This window comes from Pan paniscus, chromosome 15 (genome assembly GCF_029289425.2).
Source record: "Pan paniscus chromosome 15, NHGRI_mPanPan1-v2.0_pri, whole genome shotgun sequence".
Taxonomy (NCBI): Eukaryota; Metazoa; Chordata; class Mammalia; order Primates; family Hominidae; genus Pan; species Pan paniscus.
The window spans coordinates 56,436,970-56,459,214 of NC_073264.2; the positions used below are offsets into that span (position 1 = coordinate 56,436,970).

Sequence of the window (22,245 nt, forward strand, 5' to 3'; positions counted from 1 at the left end):
CAAGTATTCTATTATCTTCATACTCCTGAAGATGTGTTCCCGTCTGGACTGGTTGCCTACTGGTTTTATGTATACCAGTTATCCTGGGACTTCCCTTTACCAGCACCTTAGAGATATTCATTACCTCTTTGTATTGGATTACCTGTTTCTTAGATTTCATGTCTTCTTTCTTGGTTTAGTTTTTAATCTTGGCAGAACAGGTTCTCCAAGTAGTTGCCTGTGTGAAAGGGTTTATGTAAGTTAAACTTTGAGATCCTAATAGGCTGAAAATGTCTTACTCTGTTCTTACTCTTAATCGATTGTATGGTTGGGTATAAAATTTAGCTTGAAAATTTTCCTTTGGAATTTTAAAGGGAAGCTCCATTGTTCTCTAGTTTCTTCTATGCTTCCTGCATTGCTCCTGAAGACCTAAGCCATTCTGATTCCTGATTTTTCATGTTATCAGTTCTTTTCTTTGTCCCTCAGCATTAGACATTTCACAATAATGTGCCTTAATGTGGTGAGGTACTTGATGCTGAGTACTTGATGAATCCTTTCCATCATTGTGAGTAATTATGAACCCCTGCAATCTGGCAACTACTTTTGCATTCTTTTGTTGATGACTTTCTCCCCTCCTTTTTTCTTCCTTAGTTTTCTCTTGAACCTTGTTATTCAGATATTGAACATTTTGGACTGGTCTTCCAATGTTTTTCTCCTTTTCTATTGAGTTTTTCATTTCTTTGTATTTTTTTCAGCTTTTCATTTCTACTGAGAAAGCATGCTTGTGCTTGCCCTGTATCACCTTTTAGTCTTCTTTTTTTTTTTTGGTAGCATACTGCTCTTCTTATTTGAATATTTTCTCTTATATTTCTGAAAATAATAATGATTTCTTTTTCTCCAGAGGTTTCTTCTGCCTGCATAGTCTCTATCAGGAATTGACTACATAATTTGCAGGGCTGAGTACAGGATGAACATGTGGAGTCCCTTGTTCAGCATTTGTTAAACAATTCCACTACAGGCTGGGTGCAATGGCTCACGCCTGTAATCCCAGCACTTTGGGAGGCCAAGGTAGGTCTATTGCTTGAGCTCAGGAGTTCGAGACCAGACTGGGCAAAATGGTGAAACCCTGTCTCTACAAAAATAAAAAAAAAATTAGCTGGGTGTAGTGGTTCACACCTGTAATCCCAGCACTTTGGGAGGTAGAGGTGGGTGAATCCCTGGAGCTCAGGAGTTTGAGACCAGCCTGGGCAACATGGCAAAACCCTGTCTCTACCAAAAAAAAAAAAAAAAAAAAAAGCCTAGCACAGTGGCACATGTCTATATCCCACCTACTCAGGTGGCTGAGGTGGGAGGATCACTTGAACCTGGGTGGTTGCGGTGCATTGAGCTGAGATCATGCCACTGCACTACAGCCTGGGCAACAGAGCAGGAACATCTCAAAGAAAAAAAAAAGCCATAAAAGAATTTCAAGACGGCAACAGCAGAGCATTAAACCGATTTTCAGACTCAAAGTCCACGGCTCTGCATGACTGGCCAAGTCACACGCCTATAAAGTTGATCCTGCTCTCTTTTTTCCAACTTGTTTTTCTTGTTTTTGTCTCTATCTTTTATGCTAGAGATGTCTAGCTGTTTGCTCATATTCAATAGTGAGATTCTAAAAAAACTGATTAGAAGCTCTGAATATGCAAGTACGGCTTATCAACTAAGCTTCACTGGGGGATGATCTGGCTGGCAAATTTAGACTGGGGGATTTTTCAGTATCTCTGTGTTTCTCCTTTTAGAATAATGGCTGATCAGATTTCCCATAGAAGCCTCTTCCAGTTTCCCCTCCCTGGAAGTCAAGGCCTTACTGTGTCAGCCTTTTGGGAAGGGGTAGAGGGGGCTCGGGTCAGTGGTGTGTTAGAGCTGGTTCATACTAGCTTATCAGAGCCAATTGTTAAATTTTCAGAAATTTTGCAAGCCAGTTGCTAAATATAACAATTATTTAAAATTATACAAATTTGTAGTTAAATAAGTTATATAAAAAGCCAAGATAAATGTAAAAATTAGCCAGGCGAGGTCGTGCATGCCTGTGGTCCCAGCTACTTGAGAGGCTGAGGTGGGAGAAGGCCTTGAGCCCGGGAAGGCAGAGGTTGCAGTGACCCAAGATTGTGCCACTGCACTTCCAGCCTGGGTGACAGAGTGAGACCCTGTCTCAAAACAAAACAAAACAAAAACGGTAATAAATACTAAAAACTCATCACTTTCTAATTGTTTTGTTACATTTTGTTATTATGGATGCTCTCCTATTCTATTTATATGGTGAAATACTGTATAGTAATATATACTGTGCATCTCTTCTGAACTGTGTTCAGTGACATCATTTAGTAGCTTGAAGCTGCCATGGTAAGATATTTATACCGCAGAATCAGCAAATACTACAAACAACTGCCCTCATTCTCCCCATTCCCCCTTCCTTTAGCCAGCTGGTAAACATTTACCAACCCACCATGGAGTGGGATCTGGCATGCACATGTTCACTTAAACTGTCCCACCTTACATCGTGATCCCTAGTCCAGATAATCCTCTGTTTTAACCCTCTGCAAAGATCATCTTCAGCCTTTTGCAAGGGTAGGTATTTGCCTGCCTGCCTAAGAGTAAGAAAGGGAATATGGGAATTGGATTGCATTTCAGAAACATTTTCTATTAATCCCTCCTGTTTTATCTTCTACTTCTAATTTCTGAACCTTTTGTAAGAGAATGTTCCCTGATGCTTACCTTAGGGTTTGGTTTTATTGGGGGTTATCTGAGTTCTTTAACTCTTACTCATTTATTTTTCAGCTTTTAAAGTTTATGGCTATAATCTCCAGTTCTTTTTGACCTGTGAGTTTATGTCTTTACATTTCCCTAGGTCTTTGGGGAAGGATCAACAAAGAGCTATGTGTTTAGTCTACCATCCTTAACCGGAAGTCTGGGACATAATTCTTTACAAAAATAGGTAAATAACTTAAACAATTTAAGTTCTAAATAGGCATAGCCAATCCCCTGTTGGTTTGCAAGTCATATATATATATCTATGTATGTGTGTGTGTGTATATATATATATATGCCGTCGGTAACTTTTTTTTTTTTTTTTTTTTTTTTTTTTACTGATTCTGGGGTATTTTTCATTTCCTTAAAGAAGTAACCATCTATATGTAGTTGTTCAACTACATGACTTGTATTTTTGTTTTTGTTTTTGTTTTTGTTTTTATTTTTAGAGACAGGGTCTTGCTATGTTACCCAGGGCTGGTCTCAAACTCCTGGCCTCAAGTGATCCTCTTGCCTTGTCCTCACAAAGTTTTGGGATTATAAGGCTGAGCTACTGTACTGGGCTTTATCAGTTTTTTATATTTTTTATATGGATGTATGAGGAGATAAGAAAACACACAAAATAGTTTCAGGTCATGTTGTTTGGTCTTGAGAATTGGAACAATTAGTATTCCATTGTCTCTAATTCTTCAGCAATTCCAGTTGCCCATCAGTAGCTGGATCTGGTGACCTGGTCATCTCACTTGCTCTCAAGTAGGCATTTATTGCTCTGTTATCCAAGACTGGAAGATTGAGTCTTCCAGTCTTGTGACTGTCTCCATGGGATTTCATGTTATTGAGTTGGTTAGACTCTCATTGTGCTTAATTTCACACTAGGTCATCTCACAGTCCACTAAGTTCTCCTTTGTCTATTTGTTGATGGTTTTGTTGATGGCCAGTGTAGAAGGGTCGTAGGATATGAAGGTGGCAATTTAAGTAGGAAAATTTGCCTTATTATTCCTATGGATTAAGAAGGGGGAATGTGGGTCTGTTAGGCACTTAAGAAACTCCTGGATTCCTTTATTGAGGAATGCACATATTTACACTTTTTTTAAAAGAAGATTTTTGTGGTTCAAGACAATGACAGCTGTATCTAAAAGAAATAAATACCTGTTCAAGTTTCTTTTGACACTGTACCTATCATACAGTGTACATGTGATCGATTTTTAGGTGAACCTTCTCTTTCAAAGTTGTGAAGATGGTAATTATTTTTAAAAATCCAGTATACAGAAATATCCAGTTGCCAAATTTTATTAAGCATTTATATAGAAAGGATTTCTGGCAACAACTTTTTGTTCTTCTTTCCATTCTGTCCTTCTTCCCTCACTATGGTTTGTGTTTGAGTTGTTTTCAGTTTATATGATGACTCTGTATGGGTTAATGGCTGTTTTGTTTTTAATCCTTTGTAATTTTTGGTGATAACCCTGGGATTCTCTTTCCCTGAATGGGTGGCAGGAGAATTAGTCCAGGTTTTTTCATGTGATTGTATGCACAGGACCAACATTCTATATAGTGTGTGAAAGGATTTATTTTTCCTGAACTTTCTTTTTTTAGATGGAGTCTGGCTCTGTCGCCAGGCTGGAGTGCAGTGGCGCAATCTCGGCTCACTGCAAGCTCTGCCTCCCGGGTTTATGCCATTCTCCTGCCTCAGCCTCCCAAGTAGCTGGGACTATGGGTGCCCGCCACCGCGCCCAGCTAATTTTTTGTATTTTTAGTAGAGACGGGGTTTCACCGTGTTAGCCAGGATGGTCTTGATCTCCTGACCTTGTGATCTACCCGCCTCAGCCTCCTAAAGTGCTAGGATTACAGGCATGAGCCACCACACCTGGCCAATTTTTCCTGAACTTTCATAGGAAACTCCTTTAAGAGTACAACTGTTAAATCACCTTGAAAGGCATATTTAACAAATCACCTTAAGTGAAAAAAAAAAAAAATGTATGCAATTGGACCGCCTCAGGTTATCCAGGTCCTTTAACTGCCATGCTTGCCATAATCTTTTCTCAAAGCAGACCTGCACCTACCTTGGCATTGCCTGAAGCGTGCATTTGAAAGAGGAAATCTACCAGCAAGGAGGGAACTCATTGGCATGGTTTGGGGAGAATTATGATAGGTTTATGATAAACTTGCTCAGGCGGTTGACTTTGTCAAGGCGACGGTGATTGTGTGCTTGACCAGCAGCCTCAGACAAGACAAGCTCCTTTCTCAGCCTAGATGGGAAAGTGGTTAGCTGCCCAAAGCTAAATGGTAGGGTGAATTTTTTGCCAAACATATCAGCAGATTCTTTTTTCCTGTCTCTTTGCTAATACTGGGTGCTTTAAAAAAAATAAGTTTTGGCCAGGCGTGGTGGCTCACGCCTGTAATCCCAGCACTTTGGGAGGCTGAGGCGGGCAGATCACGAGGTCAGGAGATCGAGACCATCCTGGTTAACACGGTGAAACCCCGTCTCTACTAAAAATACACACACACAAAAATTAGCCGGGTGTGGTAGCGGGCGCCTGTAGTCCCAGCTACCCGGGAGGCTGAGGCAGGAGAATGGTGTGAACCCGGGAGGTGGAGCTTGCAGTGAGTCGAGATCTGCCACTGCACTCCAGCCTGGGTGACAGAGCAAGACTCCGTCTAAAATATATATATAAAGTTTTAAGGTGAGAAAGTTGAATAATTTTAATGTATAGTCATAGTCTTTGTTAAAACTTTTGTTAAATCTGGGATACTGTTGAGATAGCAGATGGCTGTTATAAAATGGGAACATGTCAGCTGTAAAAAGAAACCAATGTGGATTAAATCATAATTAAAAATACCTCTGGTTCACTAAAATATTTTTCCTTTGGGTTAAATATTAATGTTGTTATAGTTTTCTTTTTTATTCATCTTTTGAGAAAACCAAAAAATAAACAGTGGACACAGAGAAAATGACCAAGGATAGCTTTGGAATTCCTTCATTCAGAGACTTTAGAACGTGGACTTTCCAAAGTCAAAGAATCTTAAAAATAAGAGTTACTTGTAAAAGCAAGGCTGATATGGGCGTTTTTTTTTTTTTTTTTTTAATTCAGTGACTTGTCAAAAAATAGATGATACTTATCAGGAATACTTGGCCATCTTGTAATATAAGGAATATCAGAAGGATATTGTCCACAAATGCCTTAAAATGGCACGTGCTTTACACGTCCCACACCCCCCACCTGCAAAGAACAGATGCCTTCTATTCCCTGGCTCCCTTGCATCGTTGCCCAAAGTAGTTACATATGACCTTTTACTGAGACAACTTGCAATGTTTCTTTTTTTTTTTTTGGAGACAGGGTCTCCCTCTGTTGCTCAGGCTGGAGGGATTTCAGCTCACTGCAACCTCTACCTCCTGGGTTCCAGTGATCCTCCCACCTCAGCCTCCTGAGTAGCTGGGATTACAGCCAAATGCCACCACCCCCGGCTAAGTTTCATATTTTTTGTAGAGATGGGATTTCACCATGTTGGCCAGGCTGGTTTTAAACTGCTGACATCAAATGACCTGCCCGCCTCAGCCTCCCAAAGTGTTGGGATTACAGGCGTGAGCCACTGCATCCAGCCAGCTTGCAGTGTTTCTAACTGGTCCCAGTGCTTAGCTCAGTACCAAGGCACAGTAGGTTTTCATCTGTCGAATGGAGAAAGTGAATCAATACCTATTTGCCTCTTTTGTCCATTCTCTGTAAAGCTGCCGCAAGGATCTGTCAAAAATACTCATCTTTAGTGGACCTCAGATCCCTACAGTTTTGCCTTTCAGACGTTTTTCCGTTTAAAATTGTTTTTGAAATTATACAATTTAACATGTATTTGTGATCAGAAATTCAAACCACATTGAAATAGCTGCAAAAAGATCTCTAACTTGCCTCCGCAAATATCCAGTTTGCCAGTTATTATATAAGACATCTTTCAGCCGGGCGTGGTGGCTCACGCCTGTAATCCCAGCACTTCGGGAGGCTGAGGCGAGCGGATCACGAGGTCAGGAGATCGAGACCACGGTGAAACCTCGTCTCTACCAAAAAAAGAAAAAATTAGCTGGGCGTGGTGGCGGGCGCCTGTAGTCCCAGCTACTTGGGAGGCTGAGGCAAGAGAATGGCGTGAACCCGGGAGGCGGAGCTTGCAGTGAGCCGAGATCACGCCACTGCACTCCAGCCTGGGCGACAGAGCAAGACTCTGTCTCAAAAAAACAAACAAACAAACAAACAAACAACAACAACAAAAAAAGACATCTTTCTGTGTATTTGCAAACTACATATAGTCTTTTCAGTTTTTACACCAATAGCAGCATTATGCTAAAGTATTGTCTCTCTCCTCCCCCACCATTGGCTTCAGTAACTGATTTAATGTCATGGAAAATTTTAAAAAACAATTTATATATTTTTAATGAGACGGGGTCTCGCTCTGTTCCCTAGGCTGGTCTGGAATTCCTGGGCTCAAGTGATCCTCTCACCTGGGCTTCCCAAAATGCTGTGACTACAGGCATGAGCCACCATGCCTGGCCAGTGTCATGGAAATTAATCTTTTGTGCATATTGCAGATATTATTGTCCCATTCTTTTGCTTGTGTTTTAACTTTATGGTGTCTTTTTTCCAAATAAAAGTTTAACGTTTATATTTAGATATGTCAGTAATTTATATCTTTAGGAAGGAGGAGTTACCCAACTAAGATTATAAAGCATTCTACCATATTTGACAGTGTTGGATTTTACATTTTACTCAGTCTGCCATTAAAAATTTTTTTACTAAAATTATTTTTTTGGCCGGGCATGGTGGCTCACGCGTGTAATCCCAGCACTTTGGGAGGCCGAGGTGGGTGGATCACGAGGTCAGGAGATCGAGACCATCCCGGCTAACATGGTGAAGCCCCATCTCTACTAAAAATACAAAAAAAACCACCAAAAAACAAAAAAAAACCGGGCATGATGGTGGGTGCCTGTAGTCCCAGCTAGTCGGGAGGCTGAGGCAGGAGAATGGCGTGAACCCGGGAGGCAGAGCTTGCAGTGACCTGAGATCACGCCACTGCACTCCAGCCTGGGCGACAGAGTGAGACTCCGTCTCAAAAAAAAAAAAAAAAAAAATATATATATATATATATATATATATATATATATATTTAGATACAGAGTCTCACTTATGTTGCCCAAGCTAGTCTCAAGCTCCTGGCCTCAACTGATCTTTCCTTTTTGGCCTCCCAAAGTACTGGGATTATAGGCGTGAGCCACCCCCCCACCTGGCCCCCCTTTAAGTTTATTTATTTATTATTTATTTTTTTGAGATGTAATCTCGCTCTGTCCCCAGGCTTGAGTGCTATAGTGTGATCTTGGCTTACTGCGGTCTTCGAGTCTGTGGTTCAAGTGATTCTCCTGCCTCAGCCTCCCGAGTAGCTGGGATTACAGGCACGTGCCACCACGTCTAGCTAATTTTTGCATTTTTAGTAGAGACGTAGTTTCACTATGTTGGCCAGGATGGTCTCAATCTCCTGACGTCATGATCCGCCTGCCTCAGCCTTCCAAAGTGCTGGGATTAAAGGTGTGAGCCACGGCGCTTGGCCAAAAATTTTTGTTTATGATGTAGGCCTGTATCTTTTCACTCAGAGATCCAGTTTTCTCAATTTATTCAAACGTCTTGCATTTCCCATTTACTTGATGTCTTCTTAATCATTTGGGGTACAGTTTATTGAACCACTTATTTCTGTACTGCTGCCATACTGTCTTGATTACTATAGCCCATTTTGGGAGTTGTTAAATTTTTCCCACTGCTGATGTTACTGATTTATTTAAAAATTTAGATATTAATCACATACCACAAAATTCACCCTTTGAAAGTGTACAGTTCACTGGTGTTTAGTGTATTCACAAAGTTGTGCACTTATCACCACTGTTTAATTATAGAACATTTTTGTCACCCCCATGGGTGACAAAATGGGTAACTCCATACCCATTAGCAGTTACCCTGCATTCTCTCCTCCCCCCAAAGGTTGCCCTAGGCAACCACTGTTGTACTTTCTGTCTATAGAATTGCTTCTTCTGGACACTTCATACAAATAGAATCATATGGTATGTGCCTTTTGTTTCTGGCTTCTTTCACTCAGCATGATGTCTTCAAGGTTTATCCATGTTGTAGTGGATATCAGTACTTAATTCCTTTTGATGGCTGAATTAATATTCCATTGTACCACAGTTTGTTTACCCATTTATCTCTTGGTAGACAGAAGGGTTGTCACCACCTTTTATCTATTCTGAGTAGTGCTGCTATAAACATTTGTATATAATTATTGGTTTGCGATCTTTTGGGTATATACCTAGCAGTGGAATTGCTGGGTCGTGTGGCAGTTCTTTAAGTTTTATTTTTTAATGTTGATGTTTTATCTGTTAAGTTTATTGAGGTTACTGTTAGACTAGACTAAATAATTTTTAATTTGTTGGTTTAACTTGAAAGCCCCACATAACATGTAGTTTGCAAGTAATGATAGATTTTTTTTTTCTCAGTAATATGATAGCTGGCATCTTTATTTCTAGCTCTGTATAGGACTGTTTTTAATATTTTGCCATTGTGTGTATGCTATTTTCTGTTTCTGATGGGTGCCTTTTATTAAAGGAAAAGAAGTTTTCCTCTATCCCTAGTTTGCTAAGAATTTTTATCAGGAATAAGTGCTTGTCTTAGTCTGTTTGGGCTGCTATTACAGAACACCATACACTGGGTGGTTTATATACAACAGAAATTTATTTGAACAGTTCTGGAGGCTGAGAAGTCTCAGATCAAGGCAGCAGCAGATTCGGAGTCTGATGAGGGCCTGCATCCTGGCACTTAGATGATCATCTCAGAAAGGACGAGTGAGCTCTCTGGGTCTCATAAGGGCACTAATCCTATTCACAAAGGCTCCATCCTTATGACCCAGTTGTCTCCCACAGGCCCCACCTCCAAATACCTTCACATTGCAGATTAAGTTTCAACATATGAATTGTGGCCGGGGCGTGGGGGAATGAACATTCAGTCTATTAATAGTGCTGAATATTATTATTTCCCTATAAGAATTTGTTGACATACAGCTTCTTTAATCTGTTATATTTTAGCAGCATTGGGCTTGCACAGTACCATTTGCCTTAGTTGGTTCTTAGTTACTTTAGTGGATTTTTCTTCCCAACCAGACTGTTGCATAGGAACCTTCTAGACTTATAAATATTTTAATGTGTTTTGTGTGTTTATGGGCAATCTGAAAATCTGTTCTGAAAGATCTGCAGTGCTGAGTTGTGTTGGTGTAGAGCTGTACATGTTAGAATACAGTCTAACATGTTTATTTTCTTTGGTCCTCTTATTTCCTTCTTTTTTCTTGTAAACTAAATTATTTTTTTTTTTGAGATGGAGTTTCACTCTTGTTGCCCAGGCTGGAGTGCAATGGCGCGATCTCGGCTCATCGCAACCTCCGCCTCCTGGGTTCAAGCAATTCTTCTGCCTCAGCCTCCTCAGTAACTGGGATTACAGGCATGTGCCACCACGCCCGGCTAATTTTGTATTTTTAGTAGAGATGGGGTTTCTCCATGTTGGTCAGGCTGGTCTTGAACTCCCGACCTCAGGTGAGCCGCCCACCTCGGCCTCCCAGAGTGCTGGGATTACAGGCGTGAGCCACCATGCCTGGCTGTAAACTAAACGATTTAAAATCTTGTTATTCAGAATCAAGAAACACACTCCTTTACATGTTGTTTAAATGTACTCTATAATTGGTTCTGCTGCTCCTCCCACCTCGTTTCTCATGTTAAAAAACCAAAACTATAGAATGCTTGAATTTTCAGCAAAGTGGCAAATTATCCCCATTCATGGGGTGCTTATTACCATGGTAACAAGGAGCCAACTCATTCTTGAAGTGGGGCAGGATTCTGGTCCATTGGTTTCAGGATCTAAAACAATCCAAATACCTTTTTTGTACACTTGACAGCATGGCCTATTCAAGGTGTTTCTAAACATCCTTAGCATACACAAAGCACAGCTGAGATAGTTTGTAGAGGAAGTAAAATCCCCTGAGTTGAGGTTCTCTGTCATATTACAAAGCTCTGAAACAAATCCAGTCTTTATTTCTGAAGATAATCACACAGCTTCCTATTAAGGTCCATTCCCCTCCCTCTGTCTCCTCCCCCTTCTCCCCATTCACATGAAAGACAACTAGTAGGGAAGATCTGGGGTACTAGATAATTAAATGAGGCAGAAGTAAAACGTGATTTTTTAGACTTCGGCCGAGTTGCCTAGGTGAGGGCTGCAGGTAATCTTTGGTCTGAATATGTTGTGTTAGATTTTGAAGTGCCTTTTCTTAGGTCTTGCTGTGTGTGGGACAAGGTTGTTTGGGGCCTACATCTTAGAGATTTTCCTTAGCAGTTGTGTTTGAAGCTAAAATATGGAGGAGCAGGTTTGGTGAGGAGAAAAAAATCATAGATCAAGATGTGAGACTTGCTGTCCAAAAATGATTTTTAGAGAGCGTAAGAAATAAATTTCCCAGTAGCTCGTAATAGAGGGCAATCTAGTTTCTTAGCTTATGAATAGAATTTAAGAGTCCAGGAAAATCAAAGTATAATTCGTTTTGGATTAGTCAGATCTCTTGTTTATGGATACGATGATCAAAAAGAGCATTACATTTTATTTTTAGGAGAAGGAGAGAATTTCAAATGCAGGATAGAAAACTCTCAATAATACAAACTTTAGGGATGTTTTGATGTTAATGAGGACAAAACAGTTGGTATAATTTTACCTCCTAAAACAGCTGGTATAATTTTTATTCTGTATTTGAGTGTGTATAACGTTATTATTTTGGGCCTGTTAAATATGGCAGTGAACAAAACTAAGTCTGTCGTCTCAGAACAGATGATCTAGTGGAGAGAGATGTACCATGGACACATGTCAGAAAGGGGGAAAAAAGTGCTGCAGAGAATGTATAGCAAGGAAAAAGGGGAATAGGGAGTGTGGGGAATAGTACTATATGAGGACAGTCAGGGAGTGCCTCTCTAAGATGACATTGAGCAAAAGCCTGCAGGATGCAAAAGAGTGACACGGGTAAATATCTGGGGAAGGAGCAGAGGGAACGACAACATGTAAAGGCTCTGAGGTGGGATTGTGCTTTGTGTGTTCCAGAAGAAGCAAGATGTCTCATTGGAGCCGAGTAAGCAAAAGGGAGAGATTTGAGTAGAACATGAGAAAGAGAGGGGGCATCTTAGAAACCACTGAAGGGTGTGGTACAGAAAATGAGATGATGGAACTTCCCCTTTTATAAGATCACTCTGGCTGCGGAGTTTGAGAGTAGAAGCAAAGTGCAGGTGAGAAATGGTGGTGACTTAAAACAGGGTAGTAGCAGTGGAGGTGGTGAGTTGTAGTTTATTCTGAATATATTTTGAAGATAGAGCCAACAGGATTTGCATATGTGGTTTGTGAGAGGAAAATGGAGTCATTTTCCAATAGCATTAGCTATTGGGAAAAAAATGTTGCTGTTTACTAAAATAGGAAAGATTTTGGAGAGTAGTACTGGAAAGTGCATAGGGAATCAGGATTTTTACTTTGGACATGTTGAGTTTAAGGTGCTTGACATCCAAGTGGAGATTTCGAATAGACAGTAGCCCCTCTTATCCTTGGAGGATACGTTCCATGGCCTCCCGTGGATTCCTGAAACCTTGGGTAGTGCCAAACCCTATATATATTGTGCACGAAATCTTTTTTCATTCGCAATTTTATGGACAGAAGCTTCATCCTTACCACAGATCTTAGCGACCTCGTCATATGATTTTCTTTGTTGTTGTTGGGTTTTTTTTTTTTTTTTTTTTTGAGACAGACTCCCACTCCATCACCCAGGCTGGAGTGTGGTGGTGTTCTCAGCTCACTGGAGCCTCTGCCTCCTGGGTTCAAGCAGTTCTCCTGCCTCCACCTCCCAAGTTCTGCCTCGTGCTTCAGCCTCCCGAGTAGAGTAGCTGGGATTACAGGTGTGTCCCACCATGATCGGCTAATTTTTTTGTATTTTTAGTAGAGATGGGGTTTTGCCATGTTGGCCAGGCTGGTCTCGAACTCCTGACCTCAAGTGATCCACCTGCCCCAGCATTCCAAAGTGCTGGGATTAAGGCATGAGCCACCATACCTGGCCGATGTTTTTTGTTTATAAAGTCGAGAACTTTGATCTTTTCACTTGAAGGAAACACAGTAAGGCTTCTCTTTGGCATATGTGAATTGGCCAGCATCACTACTCTTGCGCTTTAGGGCCATTATTAAGTAAAATAAGGGTTACCTGAACACAAGCACCGTAACAATAGAGCTGATCCCTAGAGATGGCTACTGAGCTACTGAGTGACTAACACATTGGGAAGCCTAGACAGCGTGGATGCCCTGGACAAAGGAATGATTCTCATCCTGCATGGGATAGAGCAGAGATTTCATCACACTTCTACAAATGGGGTGCAATTGATAACTTAATTGTTTCTGGAATTTTCCATTTACTATTTTTGGACCATGGTTGACCTTGGGTAACCAAAACCACGGATAAGGATAAACTACTGTATACAAACTTGTAGTCCTGGAGGGAGGTTTGGGTTAGCCACTTGGAGAAACACGTAGGTAATGTTTAGAGCTGTGAGATCCAGTTGGGGTATTCATTCCCAAACTGTTTGAGGTGCCCTGGGGTATTGCAGTGAACTCACAGGATATTTTAAATTTTCCAGGAAAACAGTATGATAGGGTGTGTGTTTGATGCCTGTGTTTTCAAAATGATGTTTAAGATGTAAGCATGTGTGCATTTTGTATTCCCATGGGGCTGGGTCCAGCTGTATGCCTTTGTGTATGTGTACCTAGTATTCTTCACAGAAAGTATAGTACATTAGCAAACAGTTCCCATTTTACTCAAATTGTTCCCCCCGTGTATCAATCAATCCTATTGCAGAACTGATTGTACTTAATGAGAAGTTCCTAGAGAGTGGAGTAGCCTAAAGGCCCAGGAAAGGGCTGAGGGAGATTTGTGAAAAATGTCTTTAAAACGTGGTTTATTTCTAAAATTCATGCAGCTGAGTTCTTTTCTCATATATTGTCCCAATCTTAAAATTGTTTCAATTTAATTTTATAGAATGTTTGTTGCAGGAATGAATGTGTCGTAGACTCCTCTCCTTAAGATGTGTACTAGTTAACTTTGTGATGACTCTGAAAAAACTGGGGAGAATTAGTTGGTAATGGATGAGATCAGACATCTTTAGAAGGAACATACTGCAGTAAATCAGCATCTAGAAAGCTTTAGAACAGTCAAGGAAACTAGTTCAGGCTTAGAATATGAACACTTAGGAAGTTAAAAATGCATTCAGTTGTTTCACCTGAAGAGAGTGTGTAATAAACCAATTCAGTAATCTTAAAGGATGTTTCACCAGGTTTTATGTTTCTTGACACTTGAATCACTCCTTTTCTAAAGGCTTAACTTCCTATTCAGTAGTATTTTTGAGGAGTCATCTGAGTTTGTTTCTGAGATTTGCAGGAATTGGGTAGAAATGGTGGAATAGGATTAAAATATCTGTGGACCTATTTTTTAAAAACAGCATTTTGGCTTGAAGTCCTTTTTTTTAAGACCAGAAAGAAAATTTCACAGTAATTTGATTTCTCTGATTAAATTTGACTAGCATATTGAATATTTTCTCTTAGCCTCTTTAAGCCTTACTATTCCTCTTTTCCTAATTCTGTGCCAGGAAAACTATCAGCTTTCAGTGGTGTTTTCTTGACCTTTTTGGCTAGCGTTTTTACATTAAGATAAAATATATATATATATATTTTTAAACTGCTTGACTGGCCTGTTTTTTGTTTCTCTACTACTGGTATTCCTCTTCCTCCTCTTCTGTCTTCCCAAATGAGGACCTGTGGAGGGCATTTATCTGTAGTTTTAGATTTGTGCGTTTCTGTAAGTGTGCAAGGAATTTAGAGTTCAGTGGCATCAGATAGCCATGATGTCACTTTTCTCTTCCATCCAAATTTAGTTTTAGTTTTGTAAACTTGGGATATACTACACTTAATTGCTAACAAACAGCGACTTAAAAATCTGACATTTTAACCTGATTGGTGGGTGTTCTTTCCACATACTTTCCCTTTTAAGTTTTTTTGTCTCCGTAAGTGTTCTTCTAAATTTGTTTCAAATCTGTTTTAGGAATGGTTTGAGCACACACCAGGATCAGATTCAGTTTCAAAAAGATCTTGCTTTTTGTGCCATTTTGTTTCTCTCTGTTACCCTGATGTTCTCATCCCATTCTGGATTTGTCATATAAATGGGTGCACTCATACTATATTCTTTTTGTGGGTTTTATTTTTCAAAACTTTTTGTTCTATGAGCTGCATGACTGTAAAATAGCTTTCCAAAATCTTATGACTAAATAAGTCATTTGTAGTGGCTCACACCTGTAATCCTAGCACTCTGAGAGGCGGAGGTGGGAGGATTGCTTGAGCCCAGGAGTTCAAGACCAGTCTGGGTAACATAGTGAGACATCTCTACAAAAAAAATTAAAGTTAAAAAAAAATTAGCTGGGAGTGGTGGTGTATGCTTGTGGTCCCACCTACTTGGGAGGCTGTGGTGGGAGGATGGCTTGAGGCTGGGAGTTCGAGGCTGCAGTGAGCAGTGATCATGCCACTGCACTCGGCCTGGGCAACAGAGTGAGACCCTGGTTCAATCAATCAGTAATTTGTGTATGGCACACACATACCTTGCTCCCTTTTTTCTCCATAGCCTTTTATATACTGTGTACCTTATTAATCTGTCTCTCAGCTAGAACATAACCTTGTTGAGGATGGAGATACTGTGCTTTGTTCACTTCTGTATCCCCAGTCTCTGAAAGAGTGCTTGATATATAGCAGATGCTCAGTATATATTGAGTGAGTGAATAAAAGATCTGTTTGATAATTTAGCTCCCAAACTGTGGGATTTGAATAGGAGAAATGATTTGCTTGAACATTCAAATTAGAGACAGGAAATTTTTTTTAGACTTGTGAAACAGAAGAAAATTCACCAAGGTTACAGATTGGGCTTCTATTATAATACCCTGATCTCTTTAGGCCCCACTAGGTAGTTTCAATTTGAGCACAATTCCAGTGTTGCATATTTGGAGGAGACTGGCTAGAAATTTCTCCCTTCTTTGTGGTTTTTATTGAATTCCTCTGGTAAAAATATATTAATGGCTTTTCCTATGCCACTCTCATCCTCTCCTGCACTGAATAATTTCTGTTCTGGAGTAGTAGTTTGTAAATTTGAGTAGGGTATGAATTCTATCCAAAAGAAGAAATGTATTGAGGTTCTTCAATATAGATGTAATTTTCTAATTTCTATGTTACAAATGTATATGCAGCTATAAAGAGCAAATAAATACATAACACCTCAATATTATTTTGATATTAATTTGGTTAGAGTTTGGAAAACTAAATTGAGGCGTGATATATATATATATATATATATATATATATATACACACACACACATACCAACATGGTGTGTGTGTATATATATAAAAAATATATATTAAAAATATATAAAAATATATATACCAACATGGTGTATATATAAAAATATATATATATACCACCATGGTGTATATATAAAAATATATATGTATACAACCATGGTGTATATATAAATATATATATATACCACCATGGGTATATATAAAAATATATATATATACCACCATGGTGTATATATAAAAATATATATATACACCACCATGGTGTATATATAAAAATATATATATATATACCACCATGGTGGTATGTATAAATATATATATTTATATATATTTTAAAATATATATATAAATTTAATATATAACTCATTCTCACTACTTTTCTCCACTTGAACTGCAACTGGAATCTTTGATCACACATCTTCTGGCTTTCATTTTCATTCATTAAATCAGGTTTTCTAGCACATTGGAGCATAGTAGGTGTTAAATCGTTAGTAAATGCACGAGCTCTAAAGTACGTCCTTTTTGATTATCCTTGGACATTTTTCTCACCTATACATTCCACACATAGTAGCAATAATTATGGCAAATGTTACTGTCCTTCAAAGTGTTGTTATGTAAAAATGAACTGATTTTTAAAAGGTCTGCCTAAGTGTGAACCGAGGTCTGGAGCTATCACCTCTTCATAAGATCCCAGGTAATGCAGATTAACTTCTGTTTTGCATCTGGGTAATGTTTAATTATTTGTTGATTATTGTAGAAGTCTTTTTGGATAAAAAGCTCTTTCTCAGATTGTCTTTTACTTTGCTTTCTAAAACTAGGAGGGAAGTATAATACATGATGGGACTGAGTGTTAGTATGGACATATTGTCAAATGTTTTCATAGGGAGAACTTGGTGTACCTCATTATTTAGATTTTTTTATAACTTAAAATGTGGTATGTTTTGAACTTTTAGTTTATCAGAAAATGTTGACTTTTGATGTAATGGCTACTTCTGTAGCTACGGTGATCTTCAGCAGTTTCACTTTCTAAACTTTTATCTTTTCTGTGCAGTGGTTGCAGGTTGTGAGGTATGGAGATACTGAGGGGTACGAGGCACTGTTTGTGGTGACATGAGAGCCACTAGCGGACAGAGACTGGGGAGAAGGATTGATCAGCTGGCGCATTAGCCCCAAGATGCAGATGAATTTGGGAACAGAAAGAGGGCCAAATGAGATGTTTGTGAAAATACTTTGTCAATTTAAAACATTCCTTCCAGCTCAGGTGCTGTTATGTTTAGGGAAGATGTGCGTGTTTTCTCTTTCTAGTGGGCTATTGTTAGCTACAAGGTGACCTTGCCTCGTGCTTTGAGGGAGAAGGAAAAAGCTGGACCCACAAGACATAAATCCCAGCAGTCTGTGGTTACTGCTGGAATGATTACTGTTCTTTATTTGTACTAATAGTTGTCTCTAAGATTGGTAACAGGAAAGTGAGAATAAGCTTACTCTCAGAAATTTTTGTTGAGGGAGTTTTGTATAATTTCTGACTATTACCACATTCCCCTTTACTTTGACCCTCTTGGTTTTGCTGTTTGCTGTGCTCTAGTTTTACCATCTAATAACCCAGCACTAAAATCTGATCTTGGGTATCAGATTCTCCTTTGTGGTTTGGTTTGTTAATAATTGAAGTACCTAATGGTTCTGGGTGTGAACTGTGCATACTTGACAATCTAGAACCAGGGAAGTGAGTTTCCTATTGAAGTAATTAATAAAACCTTGTGGCTCTTAAAAATATATAAAAACTGTTACACAGAAATAACCAAAATGTAAACGTAACAGGATATAGTCTAATTATGTTTTTATAACATAAACCTTAAAGATAGAAGTATTTTTAAGCTTGTTGGTGTCCTGTTCCTTTCTAGTTTGGGTGTGTAGGAGTCTTTTTTATCAGGAATTTTGTTAGTGCTAATGCTGGGGTGGCTTTTTTTTTTTTAAATCTATGTAAACATGACCCTATTAGACAGCTGTGTTTAATGTAGTAAAGAATCATGGGGAGACTTTATAGTGTTTCTTGTTGGGACTTAGTGTCTGTATATTTTAGTATTTAAAGGATGTGGTTTGGTGCTTTGAAAATGAGAGGGAGGTCACCTAACTCATAGCTGAATGCCTGCATGTCTAGATTGTTCCATCCTGGAGGTTATTAACAACATGAAAGTTGTTTTTATTCTAGTTAAACTGATAGTATTAAGTTAAATAACTTTATTGTGGAAGTGTTTGTTTACACATGGCTGCTGAGTAGAATTTTCCTTAAAATCTGATTACATAGGAATGTTTTAGTAAATAGAGTGCTGGAAAAAAGCTGCTACACAAGCCAGAGCCTGTTGTGCTTTGCAGAACAGTAACCAAGATGAAGAGTGGCCTCTTTTTCTCCACCTTTTCCACCGCTCATCTCAGAGAAAGCAGGGCGCTAATCAGGTGGAGCTGCTTAATTGCATTAAGTTCGTGGGCTGCTCAAGGGTTGATTAGTCAGACTCTCATAAACTTCCACTTATGAGATTCTTGCTGACTGGCTGGTTTAAGTCCTTAGGGTTTGATGCACATTCACTCTAATGAGTACTTACATGTACAGGGCACTGTGCTGTGTGCCCTATGATGGACACAGAAAAGAATAAGATTACTTCTATCTTGAAGACAGGGTAGAACCTGGGAAGTGTCCCAGGGTAGAAACTGGGAAGGCACAGTTCTGGGAATTCAACGGAGGCAAGTAGTTAGTAGCCATTGGGTAATATTGATGGGGTGGGGGTGGGGCAGTAGATGTGATCTGGGCAACGAGGAGCCAGTTGGAGAAGTGGTTTCAGTAGTTGCAGTGGGTAAAGCATGATAAAGATGCTCACAAAGCAGAGAGGAAAAGTAAAATTGACAGGATCAGGCCACTGTGAACATGAAGGGCAAGTTAGAGGAACTCAGGTGGAAGCTCTTCATCAGGAGCCCTGAGCTTTCCCCAAAATCCTACCAAAATCACTTATGTGTGTGCTTTGGTATTTTTGGGTGGCAGAGAACTTAGACCTTTTCTCAGATGTTCGGAAGGGTCCAGCATCCAAAAAAGATTGACCACTGCTGCGCTGAGTTTTCATCCATTGGTGACAAGACGGTCAGACTTGTAGAGAAATAAGGTAGTTTTGTGGTAGAACAAACTCTTCCTTGTGGGAGGTATAGTGGGATTTGGGGAATAGGGTTTATGAAATGGTCCCCAGAGTGGGATGGCTTGCCTTTTCAAACTGGGTTTCCCACCCAGCAAGTTAAGTTGACCCATTTCAGTGGATTGAGTGGAGGGCAGGTGAAGGTCAAGTGTTCTCAAGTCAAAGGAGTTCAGGTGAAGGGCAGGTGCTTTTAGTCAAAGGAGTTCCTTAGCATTATTTCCTCCTTTATTTGGAGATCAGATTGAAGATGTAGGGGACTAGAATGCAGTTGTAGTTTGTGGTGTTTACTTTTTATGGAAAAGTGCCTCTTATGTGAAAAGTCTTCTGTGCTTGATCCTGGGGGTAGGCGGGTTATGAAAATGTCATACCTGGGATCCTGCCCTTAAGGAGTTGATGGTAGGTAATGCTTTCCTTTGGCTTTTTGTTCATCTTGAGTCTGTGTATGTTCAGTTATCTTCAGCCATTTCCTGGGCAATGGGAAACATTTCTGTTAAAACAAACTTCTGACTTTGATCTGTGATTTATATTTCTTTTTAGATAATGAAGAACCACTGGGATTAGAGGGTGTATAAAATACAATAATAAATATAGTGTATGTAGGAACCTCTGTACAACCAATTTGGTGACTTTTAGGCAACTCATTTGACTATTTGACTGTTTGTTACATGAGTGTGCATTTGGCTTTGTTTAAAATTCCTCTATAAAGCACATTTTAAAAAATGACCCAGTACTTAGTATATAAGATGAACTGCCATTTGTATAATTGATCATTTAAAAATGCTTATTATACTTTTAATCAGTCAGTTTCCGTGTTTATGAAATGGGAATAATTATTATATCTAGCTCACAGAATTGTCCTGAAGATGAAATTTATATACATATATACATAATGAAGCTCTTTAGAGCAATGTATAACTACATGCCAACTGTTCAAAAAATATTAATGGCTACATCACTATTAATATTTTAAAATTAGTACTGTCATTTTCCCTTCCTACATGACTGAATGTAGGAGGTGACTATTTTTGTTATAAAAGGATTTCCAATGAGATACCTTTGAATGGTAAAATTTCCTATGCATTTATTTAAATGTTTATATATATATGTCTTTGAAGTATGAAAGTTAAGTGCACTTATACAAGGCAGATTCAGGTACTAATTAAACTGCTCATTTAGATAACAGAATGAGGGACTGAAAATTATATGTATTTAATTAGGAATTGGATTGATTGGTCTTGACTGCTGTTGTCTTTCAGTTCTTTTTTATTGTTAGACTTCCCATGTGTTTGTCTCCTTTTCTTTTTATCTTTAAAAATTGCTTTCTGATTTATTTCCTGTTCAGTTTTCAGTAATGGGTGTAGAATAGGGCAAGAACTTATGTTGGTGCCCGTTGTTTGAACCAGGAAGGAGCAACTGCGTCAGACAGCCTGGGGCTCAGTTGGGAGGGACTTCAGATCAGTCCCTGCAGAGCTGCCTGGCCCAGGGAACCACTGAATTCCAGTTTCCTAACTCCAAATCGGACAGTTTGTGGGTCTACACTGTATGTACATAATGAACATTTTAAGGCTCATTCATCCAGTGTTTTCCACATGCTCCCATTTGTTTAGTTCTCCTTTTTAAAAACCAATAATTATGGAAAAATTTAGCTATGTACAGAAATAGTAGTGAGAAACCCCCCACTTAGCCATCATGCAGCTTCAGCAGTTGATCATCTCATAGCCAGTCTTGTTTGCTCAATACTCCCAACCATTTCTTTTCTCCCATTTTATTTTGCAGGAAATCCCAGACATTATATCATTTAATCTAAAAGTATTTCAGGATGTATCTGTAAGAGATGAGGACTCAAAAATGCATACACACATTTTGAGAACTTCCCAGAAATGTAAAAAAAAAAAAAAAAAATGCTATACACATATAGAATATATACACGCACGCGCGCGCGCACACACACACACACATATATACTATTTTATGGTCTGTCTGACTCAGAATCCTATGTGGTGTGTTTGGTTGGTAGGTCTCTTCACTCTTTTTTTTTTTTTTTTTTTTTTTGAGACAGTCTCACTCTGTCGCCCAGGCTAGAGTGCAGTGACACTATCTTGGCTCACTGCAACCTCCACCTCCTGGACTCGATGTCCTCTTGCCTTAGCCTCCTGAGTAGCTGGGACCACAGATGTCCACCACTGTGCCTGGCTAATTTTTGTATTTTTAGTAGAGACAGGGTCTCACCGTGTTGCCCAGGCTGGTCTCTAACTCCTGAACTCAAGGGATTCACTCACCTTAGCCTCCCAAAGTACTGGGATTACAGGCATGAGCCACTGCACCTGGTCCATGCCTATGGTTATATTTTAATGCTATTTTCTTCTATTCTCTAGCATTTCTCATTCTATGGAACAATTTTTTGTAAATAAATCCGTTATAAATTGACCCCACAACAGTATATCTGTGCATGTTCTCTTCCATGTGTTCTGTATAGTTGTACCAGCCTTACTCTTTGATAATGTCATCGTCCTCAGGCCTCTGCTCAAGACTATCATATTCGATTTTTGAAGTCTCTTTTTGCCAAAAATAAAACTTAAATGTTTCTAATGATGGCTGCTTTTATTGCTAAGTTGATTTCAATACATTAGAAAATTACAGATTTGGAAATGAAAAGGCTAAGGAATTGATGCATCTCTCTCAAATGTGCCTTGAGGGCAGAAATTCCTCAGTTTTGTTCATGCTGAAGCTGCAGGCTAGCACAATATCTGACACTTAGAGGGAAGTTAAATATTTGATAAACGAATTAATTTTAAGTAAGGTGTCAAACTTGAGGCATCCAGA

The 22,245-nt window shown here is 39.2% G+C and overlaps 1 protein-coding gene across 22 annotated transcripts in view; it reads left to right on the top strand.

The window, feature by feature from the left end:
- FBXO34 (F-box protein 34) overlaps positions 1–22,245 on the top strand; it is a 114,627-nt gene that overhangs the window by 44,315 nt on the left and 48,067 nt on the right. For 2 of the 22 annotated variants that reach the window (XM_034937589.4, XM_063596225.1), the window contains exons 2-3: positions 881–1,047; positions 2,870–2,956. The exons of 18 other annotated variants lie outside the window; for them this stretch is intronic. The gene's annotated coding sequence lies outside the window, so the exon portion shown is untranslated. The remainder of the gene's footprint in view (positions 1–880; positions 1,048–2,869; positions 2,957–22,245) is intronic. 2 more of the 22 variants (XM_034937590.4, XM_034937591.4) reach the window with 2 other exon arrangements.